This window comes from Capricornis sumatraensis, chromosome 1 (genome assembly GCF_032405125.1).
Source record: "Capricornis sumatraensis isolate serow.1 chromosome 1, serow.2, whole genome shotgun sequence".
NCBI lineage: Eukaryota > Metazoa > Chordata > Mammalia > Artiodactyla > Bovidae > Capricornis > Capricornis sumatraensis.
In genome coordinates, this window is record NC_091069.1 from 222,236,241 (window position 1) to 222,261,289 (window position 25,049).

The following is a 25,049-nucleotide window of genomic DNA, read 5'->3' on the forward strand; positions in this document are numbered from 1 at the left end:
CCAAGGCAAACCATTCAATATGACAATAATCCAAGTTTATGCCCCAACAAGTAACAATGAAAAAGCTGAAGTTGAATGGTTCTATAAAGACCTACAAGACCTCTTAGAACTAACACCCAAAATAGATGTCCTTTTCATTATAGGGGATTGGAATGCAAAAGTAGGAAGTCAAGAAACACCTGGAGTAACAGGCAAATTTGGCCTTGGAATGCAGAATGAAGCAGGGCAAAAGCTTCATTTGCCAAGAGAATGCACTGGTCATAGTAAATATCCTCTTCCAACAACAAAAGAGAAGACTTGACACATGGACATCACCAGATGGTCAACACCAATATCAGATTGATTCCATTCTTTGCAGCCAAAGATGGAGAAGCTCTATACAGTCAAGAAAATGACCAGGAGCTGACTGACTCAGATCATGAACTCCTTATTGCCAAATTAAGACTTAAATTGAAGGAAGTTGTGAAAACCACTAGACTATTCAGGTATGACCTAAATCAAATCCCTTATGATTATACAGTGGAAGTGAGAAATAGATCTAAGGGCCTAGATCTGATAGATAGGATGCCTGATGAACTATGGGCAGAGGTTTGTGACATTGTACAGGAGACAGGGATCAAGACCATCCCCATGGGGAAAAAAATGAAAAACAGAAAAATGGCTGCCTGGCGAGGCCTTACAAATAGCTGTGAAAAGAAGAGAAGTGAAAAGCCAAGGAGAAAAGGAAAGATAGAAGCATCTGAATGCAGAGTTCCAAACAATAGCAAGAAGAGATAAGAAAGCCTTCCTCAATGATCAATGCAAAGAAATAGAGGAAAACAACAGAATGGGAAAGACTAGAGATCTCTTCAAGAAAATTAGAGATACCAAGGGAACATTTGATGCAAAGATGGGCTCAATAAAGGACAAAAATGGTATGGACCTAATAGAAACAGAAGACATTAAGAAGAGGTGGGAAGAATACACAGAAAACTGTACAAAAAAGAGCTTCATGACCCAGACAATCACGATGCTGTGATTAGTCACCTAGAGCCAGACATCCTGGAATGTGAAGTCAAGTGGGCCTTAGAAAGCATCACTACGACCAAAGCTAGTGGAGGTGATGGAATTCCAGTTGAGCTGTTTCAAATCCTGAAAGATGATGCTGTGAAAGTGCTACACTCAATATGCCAACAAATTTGGAAAACTCATCAGTGGCCACAGGACAGGAAAAGGTCAGTTTTCATTCCAATCTTAAAGAAAGGCAATGCCAAAAATGCTCAAACTACCTCACAATTGCACACATGTCACACACTAGTAAAGTAATGCTCAAAATTCTCCAAGCCAGGCTTCAGCAATACATGAACCATGAACTTCCAGATGTTCAAGCTAATTTTAGAAAAGGCAGAGGAACCAGAGATCAAATTGTCAACATCTGCTGGATGATGGAAAAAGCAAGAGAGTTCCAGAAGAACATCTATTTCAGCTTTATTGACTATGCCAAAGCCTTTGACTGTGTGGATCACAATAAACTGTGGAGAATTCTGAAAGAGATGGGAATACCAGACTACCTGACCTGCCTCTTGAGAAATCTGTATGCAGGTCAGGAAGCAACAGTTAGAACTGGACATGGAACAACCGACTGATTCCAAATAGGAAAAGGAGTACATCCAGGCTGTATACTGTCACCCTGCTTGTTTAACTTCTATGCAGAGTACATCATGAGAAATGCTGGGCTGGAAGAAGCACAAGCTGGAATCAAGATTGCTGGGAGAAATATCAATAACCTCAGATACTCAGATGACATCACCTTTATGGCAGAAAGTGAAAAGGAACTAAAAAGCCTCTTGATGAAAGTGAAGAGGAGAGTGAAAAATTTGGCTTAAATCTCAACATTTAGAAAACTTAGATCATGGCATCCAGTCCTATCACTTCATGGCAAACAGATGGGGAAACAGTGGAAACAGTTGTAGACTTAGTTTTTGTGCTCCAAAATCACTGTAGATGGTGATTGCTGCCATGAAATTAAAAGACCCTTACTCCTTGGAAATAAAGTTATAACCAACATAGATAGCATATTGAAAAGTAGAGACATTAATTTGCCAACAAAGGTCCGTCTAGTCAAGGCTATGGTTTTTCCAGTGGGCATGTATGATTGTGAGAGTTGGGCTGTGAAGAAGGCTGAGCACCGAAGAATTGATGCTTTTGAATTGTGATGTTGGAGAAGACCCTTGAGAGTCTCTTGGACTGCAAGGAGATCCAACAAGTCCTTTCTAAAGGAGATCAGTCCTGTGTGTTCATTGGAAGGACTGATGCTATAGCTGTAACTCCAATATTTTGGCCACCTGATGTGAAGAGTTGACTCATTGGAAAAGACCCTGATGCTGGGAGGGATTGGGGGCAGGAGGAGAAGGGGACAACAGAGGATGAGATGACTGGATGGCATCACCAAATCGATGGACATGAGTTTGAGTGAACTCCGGGAGTTGGTGATGTACAGGGAGGCCTGGTGTGCTGTGATTCATGGGGTCGCAAAGAGTCGGTTACGACTGTGTGACTGAATTGAACTGACTGACCCAAATTTAACTAGAAATTCTTTCCTGTCAATTGATCAAGGGGCCTTGCACACTGACCTATGGACTCATCAGTACTACGTAAACACCTGCATTTCAGTTCTTAATGACCATAATCATTGTGGAGTATGCCCTTTCTCTCTTTAGTTCTTAGAAATGTCTGCTTTTCCTCCTCTGAAAATCACTCACTGAATTTCTTACCTGGTATGTGTTCTCTGCCTGGCAATTAACTCAATGTTAAAACAAAAACAAACAAATTTTCATATAGTTGTTTTATTATTTGACAACAGGGAGAAGGCCTTGGACAGGATGAAAGAGCAGGTTAAGACTCAGGGTGAAATGTTTGAAGATCAACTATTACACTTCTCTATCTGCCTCTGTCTCTTTCTTCTACTTTGTTCAACAGTTTCTCTCTTAAAATACATACTTTAATTTTTAAAATATTCAGGTGAATTTAGTAATAAGTCACAGTAATAGTATAAGTAATAAAATTTGTGAACAATATCTTGCTTATCAAAAAGCAAACCTTTCTCAGATTAAAACAGATACATGAAAACTAAATTTATGCATTAGCATGCTATTAATTAAAAATAAATTCTTGAGGAAAATTCATAACATTTTTCATGGTGGAAGAACCAGTTTACATTCCTTCCAACATGGGGTTGGGCTTCCCTTTTCTCAACATCTTCACATTTCTCTCATGGCTTTTTAAAAAATCACCATCTGAACTGGTGTGCTATTTGAATTGTTATTTCCCTGATGATTAGTCATATTGAGTACATTTTCATGTACTTTTTGATCATTTTGATGGAAGAAAATTTCATATTCTGTGATATGCATAAGTCATCCTGGATTATACATGGTTTGGCTTGAACTTTCTGCCAAGTAGAGCAATCTGTCTTATGGCCTGTCAAACATCCATCTGTTTTAACCAATTGAAAAAAAAGAATGCAGTCACCAGATTGTTTAGGATGTCCAAATTTGAAGGCAGAGATAAAGGCTCCCCTTCCTATGTCACTAATGGAAGTACTACTGAAGATGAGGTTTTCTTCCCAAACACCAATGTTGTGCTGTCTTACTATGTACATGCTATTCTGTCTCTTTTGAAACCTTGAAGGGATGTACCAGTCATGTTTGATGTCTGTTCTTTGTTCTGACAAGATATAAAACTGTGGTTCAGGCATCCAAAATCGGGCCAGGTGGCCATTGTACATGTGGATTTGGACGTGTTCCTGCATCATTGAAAGTTGAACTTTCTGAACTATATAAAATTAAAGGAAAACAATGGTCATCCTCAGAACATCATCTGCTAGTGTTACCGAACATAGATTGAAGTCTGCTTACCCAACACATAGCAAAGCCAATCAACTGACCCTGGATTGTGGTAAAAGAAAGTACAGCACTTACTGCGTGGTGCCAAGCAAGGAGATCTCTACTCTTTCTCATCCTATTGTTTTCCTCTATTTCTTTGCCCTGATCACTGAGGAAGACTTTCTTATCTCTTCTTGCTATTCTTTGGAACTCTGCATTCAAATGGGTATATCTTTCCTTTTCTTCTTTGCTTTTCACTTCTCTTATTTTCAACGCTATTTGTAAGGCTTCCTCAGAGATCCATTTTGCTTTTTTGCATTTCTTTTTCTTGGAGATAGTCTTGATCCCTGTCTCCTGTACAATGTCACAAACCTCCATCCATAGTTCATCAGGCACTCTGTCTATCAGATCTAGTCCCTTGAATCTATTTCTCACTTCTACTGTATAATCGTAAGGGATTTAATTTAGGTCATACCTGAATGGTCTAGTGGTTTTCCCTACTTTCTTCAATTTAAGTCTGAATTTTACAATAAGGAGTTCATGATCTGAGCCACAGTCAGCTCCCGGTATTGTTTTAGTTGACTGTATAGAGCTTCTCCATCTTTGGCTGCAAAGAATAGAATCAATCTGGTTTCGGTGTTGATCCTCTGATGAAGTCCATGTGTAGAGTCTTCTCTTTTGTTGTTGGAAGAGGGTGTTTGCTATGACCAGTGAGTTCTCTTGGAAAAACTCTATTAGCCTTTGCCCTGCTTCATTCTGTACTCAAAGGCCAGATTTGGTTGTTACTCCAGGTGTTTCTTGACTTCCTACTTTTGCATTCCAGTCCCCTGTAATGAAAAGGACATTTTTTGGGGGTATTAGTTCTAGAAGGTCTTATAGGTCTTCATAGAACCATACAATTTCTGCTTCTTCAGCATTACTGGCTGGGGCATAGACTTGGATTACTGTGATATTGGATGATTTGCCTAAAAGACGCTTGTTCCTTGGAAGAAAAGTTATGACCGACCTAGATAGCATATTCAAAAGCAGAGACATAACTTTACCAACAAAGGTCCATCTAGTCAAGCCTATGATTTTTCCGGTAGTCATGTAAGGATGTGAGAGTTGGACTATAAAGAAAGCTGAGCACCAAAGAATCGATGCTTTTGAACTGTGGTGTTGAAGAAGACCCTTGAGAGTCCCTTGGACTGCAAGGAGATCCAACCAGTCTATCCTAAAGGAAATCAGCCCTAAATGTTCATTGGAAGGACTGATGTTAAAGCTGAAACTCCAATACTCTGGTCACCTGATGTGAAGAACTGACTCATTTGAAAAGACCCTGATGCTGGGAAAGATTGAAGGTGGGAGGAGAAGGGGATGACAGAGGATGAGACTGTTGGATATCATCACTGAATCAATGTACATGAGTATGTGTAAGTTCCAGGAGTTGGTGATGGACAGGGAGGCCTGGTGTGCTGCAGTCCATGGGGTCACAAAGAGTGAAACATGACTGAGTGACTGAACTGAACTGAAGCAAGGAGAATGAGCAGTCAATATTCAAAATACCTGAAATCCCCAATGACTTTCAGGGAAGGGTTTTTAAAGGCAACATTAATGGTGTGGGTTGCAGGGTGCCTGATAAGACTTTGAATCTTTTTTCTGATTGGTTGCTGGCTGAGAGAGATACTTGGATCAACATCATCAACCTTGTGGTACCAACCAGTCTGAGGTTTATGTACTTGTGGTTAACAGTTTCCTAGTGTGGGAGTCTGGTGTCTGTAAAAACAATTTAGGAGGAACTTTCCTGGGGTCCATTGTCTAAGACTCTGTGCTCCCAATACTGGGCACCCAGGTTCAATCTAGTCAGAGAACTAGAGTCCATATGCTGTACCTTAACCCTGGTGCCATCAAATAAATACACACATATTTTAAAAAAAGCAACTTAGAAATGTGTTTCAGACAGGGTTATCGTGTTCTGGGAGGCATGTTATCACGTTCTGTATCCCTGCTATATGGCTGATCTATTTTCTAAAGTGTTACTAGTTTCTGGCCCAACAGCTACTCTTTGTTGCTACATGTTCACATTTTCCAAATCATTACCTTTTGAAAACTGGAGTATAATTGCTTTACAACATTTTATTTTTTACAACTAAGTTTTACAACTAAGATTCATTTTACAACTAAGTGAATCATCTATACGTATACATATATCCTCTCCCTCTTGTGTTTCCCTACCACCCACCCCATCTGACCCCTCTAGGTCACTACAGAGCCCCAAGCTACGTTCCTTGTGCTATACAGGAGGGTCCCATAAATGTCAGGCCTATGCTCCCAATTTGTCTCACCCTTCCTTTCCTCCCTCTGTGTCCACGTGTGCATTCTCTATGTCTGAATCTCTATTCCTGCCCTGCAAACAAAGGTGCTCAAAGACCTTTATCAAAATAATAGGCTTGGTAATAGATTGAAACGAATGATGCAGTGTTGGTCTTGTGGGCTGGCGGGGGGTGGTGGTGGTGGGGGGGGGATTCACACATGAAAGGACTTTGTGCTGTGTTCTTTGTTGTGCATTTCTACCCCACCTGACAGAACTTTGCACTGATGCTTTCTCCTTCTCTTCAGCAGAGAGCAGAGGAGTCATGATGGCAGATGATGAAAATGAGGGGTTTTATTTACAAAGTCATTTACTAACTGTCATGTACCCTGATGCGTATGGAGCACAATTAAGAGTCTCTAATTGGAATAAAGATCTGTTATTAAAAAGAAAGAAAGAAAAAGTAATAAAAAGTAAAAAAGGCAATAAAGTATTGTATGCCATTATGGACTTCATCTCTGGAGTACAAAAATTAACCTTGCAGATTAAACAACCAGATAAACTGAATAAAGGGGGGATAAAGCTTACAATCGTATCAATTTATGTAGCATCCATATTAGACAAAATTCAGCAATTGTTTTCTTGTCCTAGTGAAACTTAAAAACCTCAAGGAGATGAGAATATACACACTGGTAAAAAGCAACTTCGAAGTACAGACCTAATATCAAACACTTAAATAGTAGACGATATCAAATAATTAAAATCTGAACACTGGAAAAAACAAAAAAAAAAATCCTTTCTTGCCACTCTTTCTTTCCCTAACATTATACTGGAGGTCCTAGGCAGTGCAATAAGATAAGAAAGATGCATAAAAATTAAGCAGATTTTTAAGGATAATTATTCACAGATGGCAGGATTATCTACATAGAAAGTCATAAATATTTCATTGAGAAGTTTTAGAACTACTAAGAAAATTAAAGCAAGGTATTGAGATATAAGACCTCTATATAAAAGCAATGTGCTTCTATATTCCTGATATCAATAATAAGAAAATGAAAATTACAAATAAAGTATTGCAATTTGTAACAGCCTTAAATATGAAATAAGAAGAAAAGAAGAAAGTGAAGTTGCTCAGTCTTGTCTGACACTTTGCGACCCCATGGATGGTAACTTGCCAGGCTCCTCTGTCCACGGGATTTTCCAGGCAAGAATACTGGAGTGTGTTGCTATTTCCTTCTCCAGAGGATCTTTCCAACACAGGGAACGAACCCCATTCTCCTGCAATGCAGGCAGACTCTTTGCCATCTGAGCCAGAATGGAAGCAGGGAATATGAAATCAGTTCAGTTCAGTTCAATTCAGTCACTCAGTCGTGACCAACTCTTTGCCACCCCATGGACTGCAGCATGTCAAGCTTCCCTGTCTATCACCAACTCCTAGAGTTCACTCAAACTCATGTCCATTGAGTCAGTGATGCCATCCAACCATCTCGTCCTCTGTTGTCCCCTTCTCTCCCGCCTTCAATCTTTCCCAGCATCAGGGTCTTTTCAAATGAGTCAGTTTGTTGCATCAGGTGGCCAAAGTATTGGAGTTTCAGCTTCAGCATCAGTTCTTCCAGTGAATATTCAGGACTCATTTCCTTTAGAATGGACTTGATCTCCTCACAGTCCAAGGAACTCTCAAGGGTCTTCTCCAAACCACAGTTGAAAATTATCAATTCTTTGGCACTCAGCTTTCTTTATAGTCCAGCTCTCACATGCATACATGACTACTGGAAAAACCATAGCCTTGACTAGACAGACTTTTGTTGGCAAAGTAATGTCTCTGCTTTTTAATATGCTATCTAGGTTGGTCATAACTTTTCTTATAAGGAACAAGGGTCTTTTAATTTCATGGCTGCAGTTACCATCTGCAGTGATTTTGGAGCCCCCCAAAAAATAAAGTCTCTTTCTCTTTCCACTGTTTCCCCATCTATTTGCCATGAAGTGATGGGACTGGATATCATGATCTTAGTTTTCTGAATGTTGAGTTTTAAGCCAACATTTTCACTCTCATCTTTCACTTTCATCAAGAGGCTTTTTAGTTATTCTTTGCTCTATGCCATATGGGTGGTGTCATCTGCATATCTGAGGTTATTGATATTTCTCCCAGCAATCTTGATTCCAGCTTGTGCTTCTTCCAGCCCAGTGTTTCTCATGATGTACTCTGCATAGAAGTTAAATAAGCAGGGTGACAATATACAGCTTGATGTACTCCTTTTCCTATTTGGAACCAGTCTGTTGTTCCATGTCCAGTTCTAACTGTTGCTTCCTGAGCTGCATACAGATTTCTCAAGAGGCAGGTCAGGTGGTCTGGTATTCCCATCTCTTTCAGAATTTTCTACAATTTGTTGTGATCCACACAGTCAAAGGCTTTTGCATAGTCAATAAAGCAGAAATAGATGCTTTTCTGGAACTCTCTTAATTTTTCAATGATCCATTGAATGTTCACAATTTTATCTCTTGTTCCTCTGCCTTTTCTAAAACCAGTTTTTTAACATCTAGAATTTCATGGTTCATGTACTGTTAAAGCCTGGCTTGGATAATTTTGAGCATTACTTTACTAGCATGCGAGATGAGTGCAATTGTGTGGTAGTTTGAGCATTCTTTGGCATTGCCTTTCTTTGCGACTGGAATGAAAATTGACCTTTCCCAGTCCAGTGGCCAGTGCTGAGTGTTCCAAATTTGCTGGCATATTGAGTGCAGCATTTTCACAGCATCATCTTTCAGGATTCAAAATAGATCAACCGGAATTCCATCACCTCCACTAGCTTTGTTCGTAGAGATGCTTCCTAAGGTCCACTTGTCTTCGCATTCCAGGATGTCTGGCCTAGGTGAGTTATCATATCATTGTGATTATCTGGGTCATGATCTTTTTGTATAGTTCTTCTGTGTATTCTTGACACCTGTTCTTAATATCTTCTGTTTCTGTTAGAATGTTCAAACTACAACACAATTACCCTCATCTCACATGCTAGCAAAGTAATGCTCAATATCCTCCAAACCAGGCTTCGACAGTATATGAACCAAGAACTTCCAGATGTTCAAGCTGTATTTAGAAAAGGCAGAGAAACCAGAGATCAAATTGCAAACATTTGTTGGATCATAGAGGAAGCAAGAGAGTTCCAGAAAAACATATACTTCTGCTTTATTGAGTACACCAAAGCCTTTGACTGTGTGGACCACAAAAAACTGTGGAAAATTCTTCAAGAGGTGGGAATCCCAGACCACCTTACATGCCTCCTGAGAAATCTGTATGTAGGTCAAGAAGCAACATGGACATGAACATGGAACAACAGACTGGTTTCAAATCAGGGAAGGAGTATGTCAAGCTGTGTATGGTCACCTTGCTCATCTAACTTACATGAGAGTACATCATGTGCAATGCCAGGCCGGATGAAGCACAAGCTGGAATCAAGATTGCCAAGAGAAATATCAATAACCTCAGATATTCAGATGACACTATCCTCATGGCAGAAAGTGAAGAAGAACTAAAGAGCCTCTTAATGAAAGTGAAAGAAGAGAGTGAAACTGTTGGCTTAAAACTCAACATTCAGAAAACTAAGATCATGGCATCTGGTCCCATCACTTCATGGCAAATAGATGGAGAAACAATGGAAATAGTGACAGGCTTTATTTTTTTTTGGACCCCAAAATCACTGCAGATGGTAACTGCAGCCATGAAATTAAAAGACACTTGCTCCTTGGAAGAAAAGTTATGACCAACCTAGACAGCAAATGAAAAAACAGAGACATACTTTGTCAACAAAGGTCCATCTAGTCAAAGCTATGGTTTTTCTAGTAGTAATGGATGTGAGATTTGGACTATAAAGAAAGCTGAGTGCTGAGGAATTAATGCTTTGAACTGTGGTGTTGGAGAAGACCCTTAAGAGTTCCTTGGACTGCAAGGAGATCCAGTCAGTGAAATCTAAAGGAAATGAGTCCTGAATATTCATTGGAAGGACCGATGCTGAAGCTCCAATACTTTGGCCACCTGATGCAAAGAACTGACTCATTGGAAAAGACCCTGATGCTTGGAAAGAGTGAAGGCAAGAGAAGAAGGGGATGACAGAGGATGAGATGGTTGAATGGCATCACCAGCTCCATGGACATGAGTTTGAGTAAGCTCCAGGAGTTGGTGATTGACAGGGAAGCCTGGCATGTGGCAGTCCATGGGGGTCACAAAGAGTCAGACACGACTGAATGACTAGGCTTAGGTAAAAATTTTAGAGAATATACATAATAATAATACATAAATTATGCTTCTGGACTACTGTTCTTGTCAAATTCATATCCATTCATTTATTTAGCAATGATTTTGCTTGTTTTATATAAACATCCTCAGCTAACTTTGCTGTTTTGGCTCAATAGTTTTAGTGCACAAGCTTAGTTTCTTGGCAGCATGTGGAATCATCCAGGACCAGGGACCTAACTTGTGTTCCCTGCATTGGCAGGCAGATTCTTAACCGCTTGACCACCAGTGAAGGGAACTCTAATGACAATGTTTGGGCTTCCCTGGTCGCTCAGGGTAAAGAATCTGCCTGACAATGCAAGAGATGGAGGTTCGATTCCTGGGTCAGGATGATCCCCTGGAGAAGGAAATGGCAACCCATTCCAGCACGTTTTGCCTTGGAAATTCCATCGTCAGAGGAGTCTGGCAGGCTACCATCCATGGGGTCTCAAGGTCAGACATGACTTAGTGACTAAACAGCAACACTAGCAACAACTTCATTCATGCTAGCAATAAATGGATCTTCTCCAAGGACCTGAAATCATGCTGAGTAAATCCTTTGTAATAAACAAGCACATATTTCTTCTAGCTGAAATAACATTTATCAAGCAAGGAAAATGAAAGGAATGTAAGAAACCTAGACTTTTTAAAATGATAAAAATAGCAGACTGGAGAATGAAATGGCAACCCACTCCAGTATTCTTGCCTGGAAAATTCCATGGACAGAGGAGACTTGTAGGCTACAGTCCATGGGGTTGCAAAGAGTTGGACATGACTGAACAACTTCACTTCACTTCCCTGGCAGTCCAGTGGATAACACTCCACACTTCCAGTGCAGGGGATGAGTGTTTGATCTCTGGTTGGGACTAAGGGTACTAAATCCCCCATGCCATTTAACATGGCCTAAAAAAAAATAATAACAGAAAAATAAAATAATATATTCTGAGAAACAAAAGTGAGTGAATCCACTCTGAGACTAATGTATAAAAAACAGTCATTGGCAATAACAACAATTACATGCATGTGGATTTAGGAAGACTGATCTATAAAACACACATTCTTACTGTGAATTCTTTGCAGGTTTTCCTACAACACTAGGGTTTACATTTTTCTATATTGATCAGATTTTTACTACAGGTTTTCATGTAGCCAATTAATATACTGATTGACTGCAATTCTGAAGTCAAGTAACATACATGAGGCCATAATCTCTTAAGACATCATATTAACAAGTGATGACATAAGTCAGAGGTAAACCACATAACTTGTGGTTATCAGCTAGCAAATGTGAAGTGTCACATCTAGAATCCCTGGATATTTTTTAGCCAGCTCTGAACTACCATGAGTAGGAGTCTTGTAAATGTGACCTTTCCTAAACGTCTCAGGGAGCAAAGAACTCCAACTAACAAATATGAACAGATGGCTTGATTCCAGAGGAATGAGTTGTTTGGAAAGCATTGTTTTCTTAACTGATCTATCTGTAGTAGTAATATATTCACTCCAGAATCTGACAATGAATGATTTCGACAGAACTGGTTAATGTGCATTTTCTCAATATGATGGTAAATCAAAATGAAAATTCTGAAGAACAGGATATATTAAAGATCAAACCTTGAGCTTGATCTTGACATCTGGATCTTCTAAGAGCTGAACAATATTAGGATATGTTGATTGTATAAGTCATTTTAATGGGAAATAAAACACAATGCAGAAAAGGCATTCTTAAATTTAAAAATCCTTAAATATATAACATAATTTGCATAGTTGGTAAAAGAATAAAAATATTAATATCAAGTAAATTTTAGTAGTAGATGTCCATAAACTAAATATAAATTTAAATTTTCAAAGCAAAAATAATCAGTACTCTCCTCATAAACCTTGTTAAAGGATCTTTTATTATAATATGAATTGCATATTTATGTAACCTGCAGGTGTTTGATCCTCTTTTTCATCATTAAGACTATTTTAAATACCTAAGTATGTAATCAAACATTGTGATGGGAAAGAGACATCTCTCATACTGAGGAGATATTTGATCTTGGAAGAATATAAGCAATGTGAAACTTTAATTTTTAATTTTTTTTCAGTACTGCTCTATCTTTTCTAGGTCTAGTCCTTATCTTTCCAGGAACAGTAAAATTTTATCATTTTCTTCTAGGCTAATTTTCCTGCAATGTGCTTCTGAGCACATTGCGACAAAATGATTATTCTACCAGCCATAAGATATGTATCTAGTAACCCATGTTTTTTTCTTTTTTTTTGCACAGTAATGTTTGGATAAATTAAAATTTTCAGACTTTCAAAAGGTTTTTACAAACACTACCAACTTTGTCTTGGATATGCCTGAAGTACTGGCCTATTTAAGAGAAGGCAAACTGATTATCACACTGAAAAATAGTATTGCTCACTCATCATTCAGAGTACTGACCAGGACTTCAGGTACAATTTGGTAGAGGTAGTGTGCATCCAATTTTCAAGAGAAAACTTTTAGTAACTATCCAATAAGAATGATGTTTCTTCTAAGTGTTTTTGTTTACATACTTTTTTTCAAAGTTAGGAAATTCTCTTCTATTCACCATTTCTTATTTGTTTCATATTTATAGATGCTGAGTATTATCTGTAAACAGTTCACTCTTATTAAGATAACTGTATGATTTTCTTCTTTCAATTGACTGCTGGGTCAAGCTCACTCATCAGAACTTCCAGGGTTTGATCTGGGTGATTGATTACCCAACTCTCTGGGAAATCCAAAGTATACAAAGTACCAACAGTCAGAATTCATGTGTCCCATACAATATGCTGTTCCATTTGGGAAAACTGCATTAAGAAAGTCTATTTTTCCCTGGAAATTCCTGTGGGGTATACCCTTGGTGAGACAACTTCATGTAATTCTTATGAGAATAAAAGAAGCTTTAAATTAAGCCAAATCCACTGTAATCCCTAGCAAATTTCAACAAGGGAATCAGTGCTTTCAGCCAGAGGATGGTACCATATGTCTTCAAAATGAAACGGTCTCTTAGAGGCAAACATACTACTCTCACTGAGTACATAAGCTTCCTGCTTATAAGTTTCTGTTACATAATTGAATATTGCACAGTCCTCAAAAATATGACCCACTCTGATTTTGGTATGGTGAAAAGATCCCCAGATCCTTGGTTTGTGTTGGGTTGCTGCATGGAGAAGCAAACTTTCAGTAGTTTCTTGGTTTTCCTCCAAAAAATGTGCAGCTTTCATAACCATGAGACTAGTGACCCACTAACAACCACAGAAAATCAACTACATTAAATCTCTTTTCCCACAGATGACGCCGCCACTGCAGATTGTTCCAGCTGTGTTAGTAAAGTTCAGGTTCATTTTTGCCATAGCTTTACGTTAACTTTTTTTAAAAAAAGGATTAATAAAAATTTCCTAGCTTTTTTTTGGGGGGTGTGTAAGGGAACCCGAACATGAGTTTGTTGGGAATAGAGGCAGATAGAGCTGTCTCTTGTGGTCCACTGTTTCCCTCTGAGAGAGAGTAGAGCAAGTGTTAGCTAACATCGTGGACCATACTGTGAGACCCCTTTCCTGTCTTTCTGGTCCTCCATCTGGGGTTAATGTTCTTCTGCCTGAAATCATCCTCTTTAAAATTCCAAAGTGACAGTAGTCTGGGTAGTGAATTCTCTTTAATTTTATTTGTAAATATATGTCCTCATTTTGTCCTCAGATTAGAAAGATACATTCATATTAGTCTTTTCCTCCATATGCTTAAATGTCTATTCTCATTTTGTATTTTCTTTTAATCTAGCTGTTAAGTATTACAATTTTTCTGGTCTGTCTTCCAATTTCTAAATTGTATTGCAGTCAATATAATAACAAATATCTACACTGTAAAACCAAGAGTGAACCATGAACTTTGGATGATGATGATGTGTAAATATAAGTTCACCAACTGAAACAAATGAATCACTCTGGGTGGGGATGTTGATAATGAAGGAGGCTATGTATGTGTGGCAAAGGGTAGTTTGGAAATTTTTATCTTCCCTATTTTGCCATGAATCTAAAACTGCTCTACAAATAATCTTAAAGTCTATATGAAATGCTTAACTTTGAAGGTTAATACTTTTATATATTGAAGTTTTATTTCTTTATTTTTTGAATAATCTATAATTTACAGCTTCTTCCATGAGCATATTTCTAAGTTTTTAAAAATATTTTTATTTCTATTAAACAGATTCTACTAAAACATTTTTTCTAAGGATAATGATATCTGAATCTGGGTGATTTTTCCCCCGTAACTAGTTCTTACTTTCCTCTTTATATATCTGCTTAATTAGCTTTCTATTGATTATTGAAATGAAAAATTAATTTTTGGAATAAATTGAGACCTAGGATCAGGTTGCCTTCTCTCAGTGATGACCTATATTTGTTTCTAGTAAGATACATATTATAGTAAGGCAATGGCACCCCACTCCAGTACTCTTGCCTGGAAAATCCCATGGGTAGAGGAGCCTGGTAGGCTGCAGTCCATGGGGTCGCTAAGAGTCAGACACGACTGAGCGACTTCCCTTTCCCTTTTCACTTCCATGCATTGGAGAAGGAAATGGCAATGCACTCCAGTGTTCTTGCCTGGAGAATCCCAGGGACGAGGGAGCCTGGGGGGCTGCGGTCTATGGGATTGCACAGAGTTGGACACGACTGAAGCGACTTAGCAGCAGCAGCATAATATACAATATTCTGAATATATATTATGAATATACTCAGATTAAATAAAATACTTTGATTTCCTAATTATAGTTATTGCTACAATTTATTGATTTTCTTTCTTAAAAATGCTTATATACTATACAGGAAATTGTATCAGCATTTTACAAAAGTATTAGAGTATAAAATTGTTCACCTCAGTGTTCCTCAAAATAAGTAAAGGAAAAAATACTGACAGATTGTATTTATAATTTAGAAGTAAGAATCAAAAATTTTTAATAAAAGATAAAAGAAAACCTAGTAAGTAAAAATGCTGGGCATCTTACATGCTGGGTCAGTCTTGCAGCTAAATTCCCTCTAGTACTGTCTCCAGAGATACCAATTCTTCTAGGATTTACACATCTTTCAAGAATTTGGGGGTGTAAAAATCATTTTAATGCAGTTTACACATCTTCAAATTGAACTGAAAAATGGCACTTTGGGGCTAGTCTGTAGCTGTAGACAGAAAAACAATCACTGATTTATTTACCATTAAAAATTTTTTAATGTTTTATTTAATTTTTATTTTCTTTTGGGGTGCCCCAGGTCGTGCTAGCAGTAAAGAACCTGTCTGCCAATGCAGGAGACATAAGACACGCAGGTTTGATCCCCGGGTCGGGAAGATCCCCCAGAGAAGGGCAAGGCAACCCACTCAAGTATTCTTGCCTGGAGAATCCTATGGACAGAGGAACCTGGCTACAGTCCTTGGGGTCACAAAGACTCAGACATGACCAAAGTGACTTGGCATGCACATAGTTGATTTACATATTAGTTTCTAGTGTATAGTAAAGTGGTTCAGTTGAACATATGTCCATTCTTTTCCAGATTATTTTGCCATATAGATTATTACAAAAGAATATATAGAATATTGAGTAAAGTTCCCTGTACCATAACCATTGATTCTTAGTCATATACTAAAATAAGGCAGGCTCTTCTGATCCACAATCAAAAGTAAAATTTTGTTTTTATGAACAGGACATTTGTTGAAAAATGTATTTTTGTTAATCATAAAATGTGACTGTCAATCTCTGAATATCATTTTTATAATCAAAATTTAGAGTTTGATCAATTTGGTTCAATTTTGGGGGAAAACTTTGTAGCTGCTATCTTTTGCTGGCAACAAATATTTAAGGAATGACTAGTTTTGGTAATTCCCATACTGTTTCTTAAAAAATCAGACATTATTACTACTTGTTTCTCCACAGTTATTTTTCCAACTTTATAAAATTATTCAGAATTTGACATAATCTTTATTGCATTAGTTCATTAATTCTTTATTTTCCAAGGTTTAAGTAGCTTCTCACAGAGAGTATATTGTATAGAAAATTAAACCTTTTTCCTATTCTTTCTAAAGAGTGCTCTAAAAAGGACTTTAAGATAGATTCTGTCTTACCTTTCATAGTTAACATGGTAAAAGTTGCTTTATTCAATGGATTACTAGCTTCTAGGCACCATTCCAAGCACTGTTATAGGTATTATAGCATTTAATCCCCATATAAATGATGTTTTGCAAATTACTAATATTTAAAGTTCTCATCCTTTAAAATATCACACAGTTACCAATTTGAAAATCTACATTCAATTCCAGTCCTCTGGCCCCAAAGTCCACCTTCTTCAGTTTAGTTCAGTCGCTCAGTCGTGTCCGACTCTTTGTGATCCCATGAATCGCAGCACACCAGGCCTCCCTGTCCATCACCAATGCCTGGAGTTCACTCAGACTCATGTCCACAGAGTTGGTGATGCCATCCAGCCATCTCATCCTCTGTCGTCCCCTTCTCCTCCTGCCCCCAATCCCTCCCAGCATCAGGGTCTTTTCCAATGAGTCAACTCTTCACATCAGGTGGCCAAAGTAATGGAGTTAACAACTTTAGCATCAGTCCTTCTAAAGAACACCCAGGACTGATCTCCTTTAGAATGGACTGGTTGGATCTCCTTGCAGTCCAAGGGACTCTCAAGAGTCTTCTCCAACACCACAGTTCAAAAGCATCAATTCTTCAGCGCTCAGCTTTCTTCACAGTCCAACTCTCACATCCATACATGACCACAGGAAAAACCATAGCCTTGACTAGATGGACCTTGTTGGCAAAGTAATGTCTCTGCTTTTAAATATGCTATCTAGGTTGGTCATAACTTTCCTTCCAAGGAGTAAGGGTCTTTTAATTTCATGGCTGCAATCACCATCTGCAGTGATTTTGGAGCCCCAAAAAATAAAGTCTGACACTGTTTCCACTGTTTCCCCATCTATTTCCCATGAAGTGATGGGACCAGATGCCAGGATCTTAGTTTTCTGAATGTTGAGATTTAAGCCCACTTTTTCACTCTCCTCTTTCACTTTCATCAAGAGGCTTTTTAGTTCCTCTTCACTTTCTGCCATAAGGGTGGTGTTATCTGCATATCTGAGGTTATTGATGTTTCTCCTGGCAATCTTGATTCCAGCTTGTGTTTCTTCCAGTCCAGCGTTTCTCATGATGTACTCTACATAGAAGTTAAATAAGCAGGGTGACAATATACAGCCTTGACGTACTTCTTTTCCTATTTGGAACCAGTCTGTTGTTCCATGTCCAGTTCTAACTGTTGCTTCCTGACCTGCATACAGGTTTCTCAAGAGGCAGGTCAGGTGGTCTGGTATTCCCATCTCTCTCAGAATTTTCCACAGTTTATTGTGATCCACACAGTCAAGGGCTTTGGCATAGTCAATAAAGCAGAAATAGATGTTTTTATGCAACTCTCTTGCTTTTTCCATGATCCAGTGGATCTTGGCAATTTGATCTCTGGTTCCTCTGCCTTTTCTAAAACCAGCTTGAACATCTGGAAGTTCACGGTTCACATATTGCTGAAGCCTGGCTTGGAGAATTTTGAGCATTACTTTGCTACCGTGTGAGATGAGTGCAATTGTGCGGTACCTTGAGCATTCTTTGGCATTGCCTTTCTTTGGGACTGCAATGAAAACTGACCTTTTCCAGTTCTGTGGCCACTGCCAAGTTTGCCAAATTTGCTCGCATATTGAGTGCAGCACTTTCACAGCATCATCTTTCAGGATTTGAAATAGCTCAACTGGAATTCCATCACCTCCACTAGCTTTGTTCATAGTGATGCTTTCTAAGGGCCACTTGACTTCACATTCCAGGATGTCTGGCTCTAGGTGAGTGATCACAGCATCGTGATTATCTTGGTCATGAAGATCGTTTTTGTACAGTTCTGTGTATTCTTGCCATTTCTTCTTAATATCTTCTGCTCTGTTAGGTCCATACCATTTCTGTCCTTTATTGAGCCCATCTTTGCATGAAATGTTCCCTTGGTATCTCTAACTTTTTGAAGAGATCTCTAGTCTTTCCTATGACAGACCTAGAGTCTGTCTGTCATACAGAATGAAGTAAGTCAGAAAGCAAAATTCAAATATCAAATATTAACTCATATATGTGGAAGCAGAAAAATGGTATGGATGACTCTATGTGCTAGGCAGAAATACAGATGCAGATATAGAGAACAGATATGTGGACACAAGTGGGGAATGGGAGTATTGGATGAACTGGAAGATTAGGACTGACATATATACACTACCATGTGTAATACAGATAGTTAGTGGGAACCTGTTGTATAACACAGGGAGCTCAGCTCAGTGCTCTGTGTCCCAGAGTAGTGAGTGAAGTGGGGGTTAGTCCAAGAGGGAGAAGATATATGAATACATATAGCTGATTCACTTAGCTATACAGCAGAAACTAACACAACATTGTCAAGCAATTATACCCCAATAAAAACAAAACAACAAAAGGTGTTTCTAGTTCCTTGGCCCAGTGACTATTCTTTCTTGCTATATGTTCACAGTTTCCTAATTATTAATTTTGAAGGAGATGTCTGATACTCAGGTGAAGTCTGAAACAAAGCCTTATACTTTAAGAGAGAGGGAACACAGGGAGTTGGATAGCTGAGATGTCCTCAAAAGATTCCACTCACTTTCATTAGCAGCTACCAGTTTCAACCTTATGGTCTCAATGTCTCCACTTGTAATTATGCAACCATTTCAGACTCCATTCAATTCTTGCTTAACAAGCACCCTTACTTCTTGACAGCCTCCAATCCTAATTCTTGACAAAGAATTTTATAAATTTGCGATTTTTCCTATGTAAGTGTCTCCCATTTTATACTGTGGTGGAGCATAATTCAAGTGCTTCTCAGAATACAGATTTGCGATATAGCTCTCCTGAGCTATATTATCAGTTTGGCTCAAGTAAAACTCTTTTCTATTCCTATTGTAGAGTGTTGATTATTTCCATTAACAATTTGTATGCCCCCTTTGAAAAATGTCTAATCAAATACTTTTGAAAAATGTCTAACCAAATACTTTTCTTTCAAAAGAGAGCTTTTTTTTTTTAATTGAGTTGCATGAGTTATTTGTGTATTTTGGATATTAACTCTTTATTAGAATGAAAGTGAAAGTGAAGTCGCTCAGTCGTGTCCGACTCTTTGAGACCCCATGGACTGTAGCCTATCAGGCTCCTCCATCCATGGGATTTTCCAGGCAAGAGTGCTGGAGTGGATTGCCATTTCCTTCTCCAGGGGACCTTCCCAACCCAGGAGTCGAACCCAGGTCTTCCACACTGCAGGTAGATGCTTTACTGTGGGAGCCATCAGGGAAGAGTCACCTGCAAATATTTTCTCCCATTTCACAGGTTGCCTCTTCATTTTGTTGATGATTTCCTTTGTTGTGCAGAAACTTTTTAGTGTGATGTAGTCTCACTTTTATTATTATTATTATTATTATTATTGCTGCACTTATTTAGGTGTCAAATCCAAAAAATCATTGCCAAGACCAATGTTAGGATATCTGCACACCCATATTTATTGCAGCATTATTTACAGTAGTCAAGTATGGACATGACTCTTACCAAGCAAGGATTTGCTGCCCAGCCTGCATAGAAACCAATACTATGGTAATGACTTCTGAGAAAAGAAAAAGCTCTATTGTCAGGGTGAAGGGCAAGGACATAGGCAAGGTTCAAATCTGTCTCCACAATTCAGGGTTCAGGGAAAAATTTAAAAGGCTAGAGGGAACAAGCTCATATGCACAAATGCTTATGGGGCAGGTTTTGATTAGGTTTTGGAATGTGACCATTTATGATAAAGATGGTAAAGGGGCTTCAGCACTGAATCTTTTTGGAAAATAGACTCTTTGCTTCTGAAGGGATTCTAACATTCGGGTCACATCCTAGTTCTTTGATTTGATAGTGCGCATGTGTGTGTGTGTGTGTGTGTGTGTGTGTGTAGGTGGGGGGTAGTCAGGGTAGTTTAGTTAAGGTTGTTACTTGAGGTAAAAAATTTCTATATTGTGCATGTTTTGGCCGCATGACTTGTAGTTCTGTTGTCTTTAGGAAACAACAGAGTATCTTGGTAGAAACAGGATAAGGCTATCTTGGGCTGCTATTTTTGGTTGGCTCAGTCATCTCCAACTCTTTGTGACCCCATGGGCTGCAGCATGCCAGGCTTCCCTGTCCAACACCAACTCCTGGAACTTACTCAAACTCATGTCCATTGAGCCAGTGATGCCAAAAAACCATCTCATCCTCTGTCATTCACTTTTTCTCCTGCCTTCAATCTTTCCCAGCATCAGGGTCTTTTCCAATGAGTCACTTCTTCCAATCAGGTGGCAAAAGTATTGGAGTTTCAGCTTTAGCATCAGTCCTTCCAATAAGTATTCAGCACTGATTTCCTTTAGGTTTGAGTGGTTTGAACTCCTTGCAGTCCGAGGGACTCTCAAGAGTCTTCTCCAACACGAAAGTTCAAAGCATCAGTTCTTCGACGCTCAATTTTCTTTATGGTCCAACACTCACATCCATATATGACTACTGGAAAAAGCATAGCTTTGACTACCTTTGTCGGTAAAGTAGTGTCTCTGCTTTTTAATATGCTGTCTAGGTTTATCATAGCTTTTCTTCTAAGGAGTAAGTGTCTTTTAATTTCATGGCTGCAGTCAACATCTGCAGTGATTTTGGAGCCTCTGAAAATAAAGTCTGTCACTGTTTTCATTGTTTCCCCATCAATTTGCCATGAAGTGATGGGACCTGATACCATAATTTTAGTTTCTTGTTCTTTTTTAAATTAATTTATTTATTTTAATTGGAAGCATTACTTTACAACATTGTAGTGATTTTCCCATTCACTGACATGAATGTGCCATGGGTGTACATGTGTCCCCCATCATGAATCCCCCTCCCACCTCCCTCCCCATCCCATCCCTCAGGGTTGTCCCAGTGCGCCAGCTTTGAATGCCCTGTTTCATGCATTGGACTTGGACTGGTGATCTATTTCACATACAGTATTATACATGTTTCACTGCTATTCTCTCAAATCATCCCACCCTCACCTTTTCCCACAGAGTCCAAAAGTCTGTTCTTTATATCTGTGTCTCTTTTGCTGTCTTGCATATAGAGTCATTGTTACCATCTTTCTAAATTCCGTATGTGCGTGTCGATATACTGTATTAGTGTTTCTCTTTCTGACTTACTTCACTCTGTATAACAGACTCCAGTTTCATTCACCTCATTAGAACAGATTCAAATGCATTCTTTTTAATAGCTGAGTAATATTCTGTCATGTATATGTACCACAGCTTTCTTATCCATTTGTCTGCCAATGGACATCTAGGTTGCTTCCATGTCCTATCTATTGTAAACAGTGCTGCGATGAATATTGGGGTACATGTGTCTCTTTCAGTTCTGGTTTCCTCAATGTGTGTGCCCAGCAGTGGGATTTCTGGATTGTATGGCAGTTCTATTTCAAGTTTTTTAAGGGATCTCCATACTGGTCTCCACAATGGCTGTACTAGTTTTCATTCCCACCAACAGTGTAGGAGGGTTCCCTTTTCTCCACACTGTCTCCAGCATTTATTGCTTGTAGACTTTTTGATGGTAGCCATTCTGACCAGTTAGAGAAGACTCTTGAGAGTCCCTTGGACTGCAAGGAGATCCAATCAGTCTATCCTAAAGGAGGACAATCATGGGTGTTCATTGGAAGGACTGATGCTGAAGCTGAAACGGCAATACTTTGGCCACCTGATGCAAAAAGCTGACTCGTTTGAAAAGACCCTGCTGCTGGGAAAGATTGAGGGCAGGAGGAGAAGGGGACAGCAGAGGATGAGATTGTTGGGTGGCATCACTGACTCGATGGACATGAGTTTAGGTAGTCTCCAGGAGTTGGTGATGGACAGGGAGAACTGGTGTGCTATGGTTCATGGGGTCACAAAGATTAGGACACGACTGAGCAACTGAACTGAACTGTACTGATTCTGAACGGTGTGAGATGGTACATCATTGTGGTTTTGATTTGCATTTCGCTGATAATGAGTGATGTTGAGCATCTTTTCTTGTGTTTGTTAGCTATCTGCATGTCTTCTTTGGAGAAATGTCTGTTTAGTTCTTTGGCCTATTTTTTTTAATTGGGTTGTTTATTTTTCTGGTATTGAGCTGCATAAGCTGCTTGCATATTTTGGAGATTAATTCTTTGTCAGTTTCTTCATTTGCTATTATTTTCTCCCATTCTGAAGGTTTTCTTTTCAGCTTGTTTATAGTTTCCTTCATTATGCAAAAGCTTTTAAGTTTAATTAGGTCCCATTTGTTTATTTTTGCTTTTATTTCCATTTCTCTGGGAGGGGGGTCATAGAGGATGCTGTTGTGATTTATGTCAGAAAGTGTTTTGCCTATGTTTTCCTCTAGGAGTTTTATAGTTTCTGGTCTTACATTTAGCTCTTTAATCCTTTTGAGTTTATTTTTGTGTATTTTGTTAGAAAGTGTTCTACTTTCACTTTTTTACAGGTGGTTGACCAGTTTTCCCAGCACCACTTGTTAAAGTTTGTCATTTCTCCACTGTATATTTTTACCTTCTTCATCAAAGATAAGGTGTCCATAGGTGCATGGATTTATCTCTGGGCTTTCTACTTTGTTCCATTGATCTATATTTCTGTCTTTGTGCCAGTACCATACTGTCTTGGTGACTGTAGCTTTGTAGTACTGTCTGAAGTCAGGCTGGTTGAGTTCTCTAGTTCCATTCTTCTTTCTCAAGATTACTTTGGCTATTCGAGTTTTTTTGTATTTCCATACAAATTGTGAAATTATTTGTTCGAGTTCTGTGAAAAATGCCATTGGTAGCTTGATAAGGACTGCATTGAATCTATAGATTGCTTTGGGTAGTATACCTATTTTCACTATATTGATTCTTCTGATCCATGAAAATGGTTTATTTACCCATCCATTTGTGTCATCTTTGATTTCTTTTGCCAGTGTTTGGTAGTTTTCTATGTACAGTTCTTTTGTTTCTTTAGGTAGATTTATTTCTAAGTATTTTATTCTTTTCATCACAACGGTGAATGGAATTATCTCCTTAATTTCTCTTTCCTCTTTCTCATTGTCAGTGTATAGGAACACAAGGGATATCTGTGTATTAATTTTGTATCCTGAAACTTTGATATATTCATTGATTAGCTCTAGTAATTTTCTGATGGTGTCTTTAGGGTTTTTTATGTAGAGGATCATGTCATCTTCAAACAGTGAGAGTATTACTTCTTCCTTTCCAATCTGGATCCCTTTTATTTCTTTTTATGCTCTGATTGCTGTGGCCAAAACTTCCGAAACTATGTTGAATAGTAGTGGTGAGAGTGGGCACCTTTATCTTGTTCCTGACGTTAGGGGAAATGCTTTCAATTTTTCAACATTGAGGATAATGTTTGCTGTGGTTTTATCATATATGGCTTTTATTATGTTGAGATATGTTCCCTCTATGCCAGCTTTCTGTTTGTTTGTTTTTTTTAATCATAAATGGATGCTGAATTTTGTCATAGGCTTTCTCTGCATCTGTTGAAATAATCATTTGGCTTTTACCTTTTAATTTGTTAATGTGGTGTATCACATTGATTGATTTGTGAATACTGAAGAATCCTTACATCCCTGGGATGAAGCCCACTTGGTCATGAAATATGATCTTTTTTAATATGTTGCTGGATTCTGTTTGCTAGAATTTTGTTGAGGATTTTTATATCTAAGTTCTTCAGTGATATTGGCCTGTAGTTTTCTTTTTTTGTAGCATCTTTCTCTGGTTTTGGTATTAGGGATTTTGAATGTTGAGTTTTAAACCAGCTTTTTCACTCTCCACTTTCACTTTCATCAAGAGGCTCTTCAGTTCCTCTTCGCTTTCTGCCATAAGATGATGTATTCTTCATATCTGAGGTTATTGATATTTCCTCTGGCAATCTTGATTCCCAGCTTGTACTTCATCCAGCCTGGCATTTTGCATGATGTACTCTGCATATAAGTTAAATAAGCAGGGTGACAATACACACCCTTTATATACTCCTTTCCCAATTTGGACTAGTCTGTTGTTCCATGTCTGGTTCTAACTGTTAGTTCTTGACCTGCATACAGATTTCTCAGGAGGCAAGTAGCTGGTCTGATATACCCATCTCTTGAAGAATTTTCCACAGTTTGTTTTGGTCCACACAGTCAAAGGTTTTGACATAGTCAATAAAGTAGAAGTAGATGTTTTTCTGGAACTCTCTTCCTTTTCTATGATCCAGCAGATAGTAGCAACTTGATCTCTGGTTCCTCTTCCTTTTCTAAATCCAGCTTGAACATCTGGAAGATCTCAGTTCACATACTGTTGAAGCCACACTTGGAGAATTTTGAGCATTACTTTGCCAGTGTGTGAGATGACTGCAATGGACGGGTAGTTTTTACATTCTTTGGCATTGTCTTTCTTAGGAATTGGAATGAAAAGTGACATTTTCCAGTCCTGTGGCCACTGTGGAGTTTCCCAAATTTGCTCACAATTTTGTTGCAACACTTTCACAGCTACATCTTTTAGGATTTGAAATAGCTCAACTGGAATTCCCCCATCTCCACTAGCTTTGTTCATAGCTATGCTT

General features: G+C 38.5%; 2 pseudogenes; both read right to left on the minus strand.

The window, feature by feature from the left end:
* Positions 1-11,573: 11,573 nt before the first annotated feature.
* Positions 11,574-23,180, minus strand: LOC138076775 (arylacetamide deacetylase-like; annotated as a pseudogene).
* On the minus strand, positions 13,085-13,654 carry LOC138091341 (S-adenosylmethionine decarboxylase proenzyme pseudogene; annotated as a pseudogene).
* Positions 23,181-25,049: the final 1,869 nt, after the last annotated feature.